The following is an 8,019-nucleotide window of genomic DNA, read 5'->3' on the forward strand; positions in this document are numbered from 1 at the left end:
CAGATGATGAGATACCAGAATCGCCATCAAATTCTTTAAGAAAGGTTTCTCGGAAGCTATCTTTTGATGACCCGAAGATGGTAACTCGCAGATTTTGCCAAAACTTTGATTGAAATACCTGACATGATAATGAAGCTAAATAATGATAGTGTCTATTCTTTTAGGACACTGAAGAAGATATAGACGCGATACATAAATCATCAAAACCGTTTACTATGGTTATTGAATCAGTCAACGCGGTGAAAACCATCATCGAGAGAGACCAAGACACTGCGTCTATCTCTTTGGCTTCTTATAAGGTAAATATATTGATTATTATTTACATAAAATAAGATTTCAAACAGTCTACTAGTAATAGTAATGTTATGTTCTTTTATAGGAAATGTTAGAGCAATACCAAGGCCTAATACATACAACCATCGTCAATGAACGGATTTCAACACATAGCCTCTTAACTATATGTAGTGATGCATGGTTGACTAATGAGGTTCGCAGATATTAAGATAAAATTGACTATGGCATCATGATCATGATATTGGAATTAATAACTAATCTTTATTTACAGGTAATAAATGTGTATTTCCAGCTCATAAAAAAACAGTCTACGATGGATATACATGTTTTCAACACGTTCTTCTTCGCGGCTTTGTGTGATGGAGACTACAAAAGAGTCGAAAGATGGACGAGAAAGGTAGTTATTGGTTGATTTTTTAAAAATCATTATTCATATAGACTTTGATGTATAGTACTTTTTTAACAATTTATTTTTTGCTAAGGTTGATATATTTGCAAAGGAACTCGTCCTTATACCAATACACCTTACTTCCCATTGGTGTTTGTGCTGTATTCGATGTTCAGAAGAAACTATCGTTGTGTATGACAGCCTATACACGCATAGCAATGAATTCTTGAAAGTAAGTATAAAAAATGTGTAATATATTACATATGTTACTCAAACATATTGTAATCATGTATATTAAAATGTATACGATTATATTTTTCTTGCTGTTATTAGGTTTTCCATAATTATATAGTTGAGGAGCATGGAAGCAAAAAAGGAAGCCCATTGGATGAATCAAAATGGAAAATATATCAACAAAAAGAATGTACAAAAAGTCATATTTATTATTATTTCAAATTCTTTGTCATCTGCTTCCTAATTTTGATGTATTCGATATTTCCTCATGAACTAGGATGTGCCTCAACAATGAAATGGACGTGATTGTGGGGTTTTCATATGTGCGTATGCCTTAAAATTAAGTCATGGAGAGAATTTTGATTTCACCCAGAATGACATGGACAGCTTCCGTCTTGAAATATTAGAAAATATTCTCTCGAACATTATTAGTACATCGATAGAAGAAACATTGCCAGCAATACAACCACCAAATAGTTTATCACATCAAAAAGCATCTTCGAATTTCATAAAAGAAGCCATCAACATTGAAGGTGCATATCTGTTACAATCTGCCAATTTCCATCAAGGAAGTGAAAAGATATTTTTACATAATAACAGAAATGCACAGTGTACAGGAATATGTGCGTATGCATTATGCCGGCTTTCGTCGTATGGAAATAATTATACCACTATATCACCTGAAATATTAGACGAAATTTTGATAGAAGGCGACAAATATTATTGTCAATGTCTAAGTCAACGCAAGACGTCCATTAATACCAATTTTCTTAATGTTGAAGAACTCCAGCCAATATTCTTTGGTCATTATGAAGTCGTTATTACTATCCACGACATTGGGTATGGAAAATGGAATGACAGATTCGTACTCAACAACATCATTGCAGCTATTGATAGCTGTGTTTCAAGAGAATTAAAAGAAACAACAATAAATAACGGCTACTTATTCATCGGCTTGAACAAAACTGTCGGCTTCAAAATTTTTCTTGATAGTAACAAAAATACATCATTTGTTATGTTCAATTCGCACAGTATTGACAAACACAATCAATACTGCAATGATGGTCGAGCGAGACTATTCCACTGCGACAATAGTAAATCACTTGCTAAATTATTAACAGTTGATTCTATCCCTTCTGAGACGTATTGGCAAATTTGTCAACTAATTTTCACTGATTATATTAACGACGAAAGCTGATGAAAGAAGTTAATATTGTTTGCTACGCTCAATGGAATTAGAAAAAAATTCAAAGACTTTTGTAGTGGGGAAGGATGCTCAATAAGCAAGTTGACATTGTGGTTCTTGTCATTGAAGTTCAGGTTTTCGTGAACCTACAAATGCGGATTTTCATGGTGGTGGTGGAGTAACTTCAACAGACTCAGATAAATCACCATGCTTATATTATTAGGCTCATCTCGTTATGCAACACCAGAATTTTTATCGCCTATTGCCCAATATTCTATAGCTCCTTATATCAATCAATCACCAGTTCCACTTCTGGGTTTCAATGAAGATAATATTTTCATGCCTACATCCAGCACAGCTCATCATCCAACTTCGCTTATTTCACCTGGAACTAAATGGAACCATTCTCCAATACCTCAGTCTAATTCAACTGAACAATTTCAACAAGTTATTAAACCAGAACCAAATCGTATGGTGTGATCAAAAAGTGGGACTGATGTACCAGTACCAGGACATAGTATTCAAAATGACAAGTATCGGCAAGGCACTATGATGAATCATTTAGAACAGATGCAACAACAATTACATCAGTCAACATGCCAGTCGTTGCAATCAATCATGATACCATCATCCATTCACACTGATAAAACTGTAGTAATGACAAAGGTAAGATTATCGTAATATTGTTAACAGTAAGATAATTCATTCACCATTGATACTACGTAAATCACTTACTAAATTCGTTTTATACGTTATAGCAAACAAATAAAGTTGGGCTTCATGGGTCGAGACACGATGATTTATAAATGAATTAGCCGCTATCAACAAGTGTCGTTATAACAGCAACAAATACGTCAGAACCTACTAGTGTCTACCAATATGTAATAGTACAACCCAGTCATGTTATTCAAGTACCAAAGTCTTTACCTCATGCTACTGAGGATAATGCTAAAAGCAACGGAGTTGTGTGTAAGTATTGGATACATTTTATTATTTTTGTAAATAGATTGTATTTATTTAATTAATATTTTAAATTGCCTTAATGATGGGTTTTTTTGCATGTGCAGTTTAATAACGTAAATATATTGTAATATTTATTTATACTTGATAAACATAAATTACATATTAGAGTTATCGAACATTATTTAATTATAAAACGAAAATTCGTCTATGCATGTTGTCAATAAATTTTATGACTAAATGGAAAGGATTCCACAGATGGCAGTCACAAAGTATCTTCTGGATACCCGTCTCACCCTCCGCTATTACACAGTAATGCAGTACGCAATTGGAAAAAAAGTATGAATCTCATCTTTGATGTATACAATCAAAGTAATGAATGCTTATTGAAGATTTTACTATACCAGTGATATAATTCATTTAATAATCTAAGATGTTTCTTAATATAATTTTTTAATAATCACTGTGCACGCTATACTGTTGCTGAATACTTAACTTCCTTGTCACATTAATTTCGTCTTTTGTACTAATCATTCTTTTTTAGCAATTTAACATCTACTTTAATGGGGTTATTACTCATCATAATAACATTTTAATTGATAATCTATTTATTGATACATTTTTATAATTAATATATAATTTTTTAATTTGCTTTAGTTCAATTATACTGAGTCTTTTTCACTGTTTTGTCTCAATGATGAGTGATATTTTTCAATATTTGTAAATAACAATGTATCTGAAACTTTTTTTATTGAGCCAGATATATTGGCTTGTGATTCTTTGTTATTGATTGAAAGTGACTTCTGTATTGTTACTTGGATAAAATACTGAAGAATATTTATAACTGAATTTTCTCAATTTCATAGAAATTTGTTAATGTCATTTGTGGGATTTTACATGATTCTTTATACTTAATTTTCTAATTTTTTTCAAATTTAACATTTGCAATAGATCTTTTTAGAATTAAAATGTAATGAATGAAAGATTTTTTGTCATTTTTGGCGATAAAACAGCGAAAAAAGCTCGATATTCTTCAGATGTATAGCAGTGTTTCCTGTGGGTTTATGTGTTTACTGTCTATCATCTTCATCTTTAATTTTAATAAAAAAATCTATTATTAAATTGCTATTTTTACTGTACACTACTAACCGCATTTCATTATGATTAACCCCGAAATTTTATTGCAGCTTTTTCCTACCAGACAACCGTGGTGGTAGACTAGCCTGAAGAAAGTCCACCACCATCAGCATTGAGTCCGCCTCTTAGTGCTCCACCTATACTACTTAGTACTGGAAATTCAGGTGAAGAACAACAACTTACGTGTCCTGTACCAGATCCAATAACTCCGGTTAGGAAAGAAGATGGTGATGTTTTTGATAGTACTAAACCAACTACTCCTGCTGAAGTAGATAATAATTCAAATAAACGTCGTAGTCAATCTTTTACTTCTTTACATACTGAAGAACCTCAAAGTCCATTAAAAGTAAGTCAATTCCGAAATTTCGTGAAATCGATTTCACTGTAAGTTGAAAAAAATTTATTATAAATATCATTATTTTTATTTTTACAAACTAAAGATCGTATAAGACATCCTGTGAATGCATTCATGATATTTTCAAAGCGCCATCGAGCAGTTGAACATCAGAGACACCCTAATTAAGACAATCGAATTGTTTCAAAGATTCTTGGTGAATGGTGGTATACACTGGGAGCTGAAGAAAAACAAAAATATTATGATTTGGCATTAGAAGTAAAAGAAGCTCATGTTAAAGCTCATCCAGATTGAAAGCAGTGTAGTAAAGATAGACGAAAATCATCAACAACAAGTTTTAAAGGAAATGAAACTAGATCTAAATTAAACAGTACCGGTGAGGAAACTGATACTGGTAGTTCACCCAGTGTAGATGTACCATTAACTCCACATGCCACTGATGAAATTTATGTTTCTGTTGCAGCAGTTTATAATGAAACAACAAATATGAAGGTAAATAAATCTATTTAAATTTTAGAAAATTTTTTTTTCTTTTAACATAATACTCATTGTTTATTATATAATAGAGTAACATCAATTAGACAATTGTATCTCAATAAGTACACTAACATCAAATACAGACCGATAACTCTGATACGGTGACATAAGAAAAGGACGGTAATGCATCTGATGTCGATTAATCAATCGAGATATTCACCTACTAGCGGTCAAAATCGAGAAGGTTTGCATATTACTTCAGAAATCAATTAAAGGTTATTATATTTTCATTGATATCAATGAAGTGTCAAATTTTTATTGTTAAATAAGTATATTATGGATATCTTTTAATTCAATAGGTACTGAAACTATGGATAATGGATAAAGGAAGCACTGTATCAGTATTATCTACTTATCCTTATCACAATCCTGTGAATCCTACTGAAATTTTCTACACAGTATAGTGTGAACAATTTAGTGTCAAATGTTTACAATGGAAATGGTAGAAATGTGTCTAAATTTATGTCTGCATCTGTTTTACACGCGGTAAGGGCTAAAATAAATAACATTAAATCGAAATTTTTTTTCTCGAAATAACTTTACGAAAGAAAATAACGATTTTAGTTTCCAATTTGTTAAACAATAATTTTGTCAATACAAGTCAGATTATATTTAGTAATATAAGTAACAAAAATAAAACCAATACTAACAGATTGGATCTAAACTGATGATGGCTGTGCTCAAGCAACAGCTTTTGCAGACTTCAAGTACTACCCATCGTCCCCAAATATCAATCGCTTCCTATCAACCCCCGCTTACTCTTAGAGTTCTCAATAATAATTTGGTGGCATTTTCACAGCAGCCACAAGACTCCTAGTATCTCGAACCAAATTCTCAACATCAATGTATTTTTATGCCTGGTTTGCAGATTCCTATTGCTAGTAAGAATAATATGATTTTTTTAAAATTCAATTATAATTGTCAAAAAGTTGAAAAAATTAAATTCCGTTTTATTATTTTTTCTTTTAGATGTCGGAGCTTCAAATGTATCACTACAAAATTTTGTTACTACTAGTAAAGTAGAAACGCCAAGTGTTATCGTGACAAAAACTCACGTCAATGTTAATTCTAATCCTTCCAATCCACCACCGACTAATAATCGTGAAATTGGTCATTCAATTACACGACTTACAGAATCAGAAAAAAAAGAAAATTTGTCATCAACAAATCATCTTCAATATTGTGGTAAGTATCTAATATTTATGTTGTTTTTCATACAGAAATGGTGACGAAATACAATTATTTTTAATAAGTAATAATCTAAAAGTAGAACAAGTAAGAAAGAAAAGACGCCAATGACTCGATTACCATAGGAAGTGGAAAACAGCAATATAATTAATCATCATCTACGGCCTATACTCCTCACACACCTCATACATTCCATACTACAATCAGTCAGAGTGGCAATCATTTAACACCATGTATTTCCTTTACAATGAAGGGACCTATTGTTAGAAATAATTACACTAGTCAAATTAAAGGTACATTTATGCTTGCCCCAACACCTTCTCAACTTGGTCGTGCTCCGTTCCAACGAAGACAGTCATTAGGTAACTTGTTTTATTAATTTTAAATTGATTATTATAAAATCAATTTCTTAGAATTATTCCATAAATTATTGAGCCGCCATGGCTCCGCCTGTATCATGTGCAGAACATGCATCTACATCTCAACTTTTTGACAATCGGCAAAAAAATACAACTAATCTAGAAACACAGCAACAAGATAACTTCAATGAATCTCTTCCATCTCCTTCACCATCTAACAAAAAAGGAACATTTTTTAAGAAGAGCGTTAGTGATGGGATGGATAGGTAATTCGCTATATTCTTGAATAATTTATCGTTTATTGATTGTTGTACAATAAAATAATATCGTTTTAAATTGTAATTGATAGAGTTCCTGAACAAGTGAAGTTTCAAGTAAAATTTTCTTCATGACCTGAATTTAAACCCGAGGATATATAGAGTCCTAATTCAATGACTAGTAATACACCTGCAGGATCTACTGTTCATACTCTGGCAACAGATAATCTTCATTCATCAAGCATATCTTCTTTACAGAAATTCTGTAAAAAATCGGGTCAAGGTTCTCATCGTTCATCTGGTAAATAATTAATACTAGAAAATAATAAATTCAGAATTGCAAGTTATTAAATTCGTTGTTTTTATTGAAATAGTTTATACAGAATATATTGAGTCTGCTATTCCTAAATTGACTACCAGTGTTCAATTAACTGGGAATATATACTTTAGTCCAGACTTCAATGTCGAAGCATTTAGATTAAATCCTGAATTAAGTAGTGATTCATTAGCTACTCTATCATCTGCAAAATCTCGTATGGAAGCACATTTTCAAACTGACAGGGGACAATTAAGAACCGAACGTGAAGAGGTATGCTATGAATAATTGTAAATTGTTTTGAAATATTTCAATCATTTTTTGTTTTAGTGTGATAAGGTTATAAAAGACTTAACAGATAAATTAAAACAAACTCAACAATATGTGAATTCAGAAATAGAACATATCAAATACAAACTTATTATGGAACATCATGACAGAGAAAAAGAGGAAGCAGATAATTTAGCCATAATCAAGTAATGTATTAAAGAAGGCATGATTTCATCGAAATATTAAAAAATGTAAGTAATTTTATATTTTAGAGAATTACAAAAACTCGTAGTAAATGAAAGACGTACCAAACAATCATTAGAGTATCAACTGAAGAAATTAATAAAACAATCTAATAATAAAACTACAAGTAAAATACTTGAAGCTGAGCTTGAAACAGTAAATAATAAATTAAAAGAAGCTGATTTATGAAGAACGAAAAAGAGTAATAGCAGCTGAACAACTAGCAAAAGTTTTAAAAATGGTGAATGAAGAAATTAAAACTTTGAAGTCTTCTATTCGTGCAATGTTAATGAAT

General features: G+C 31.2%; 1 pseudogene; it reads left to right on the forward strand.

Moving 5' to 3' along the window:
• Positions 1-2,651: 2,651 nt before the first annotated feature.
• LOC118064820 (uncharacterized) lies at positions 2,652-7,913 on the forward strand (annotated as a pseudogene).
• The last annotated feature ends 106 nt before the right edge of the window (positions 7,914-8,019 follow it).

The sequence above is a fragment of the Chelonus insularis genome, unplaced genomic scaffold (genome assembly GCF_013357705.1).
Source record: "Chelonus insularis isolate UGA/USDA-ARS -01 unplaced genomic scaffold, ASM1335770v1 contig_25_pilon, whole genome shotgun sequence".
Classification (NCBI taxonomy): Eukaryota; Metazoa; Arthropoda; class Insecta; order Hymenoptera; family Braconidae; genus Chelonus; species Chelonus insularis.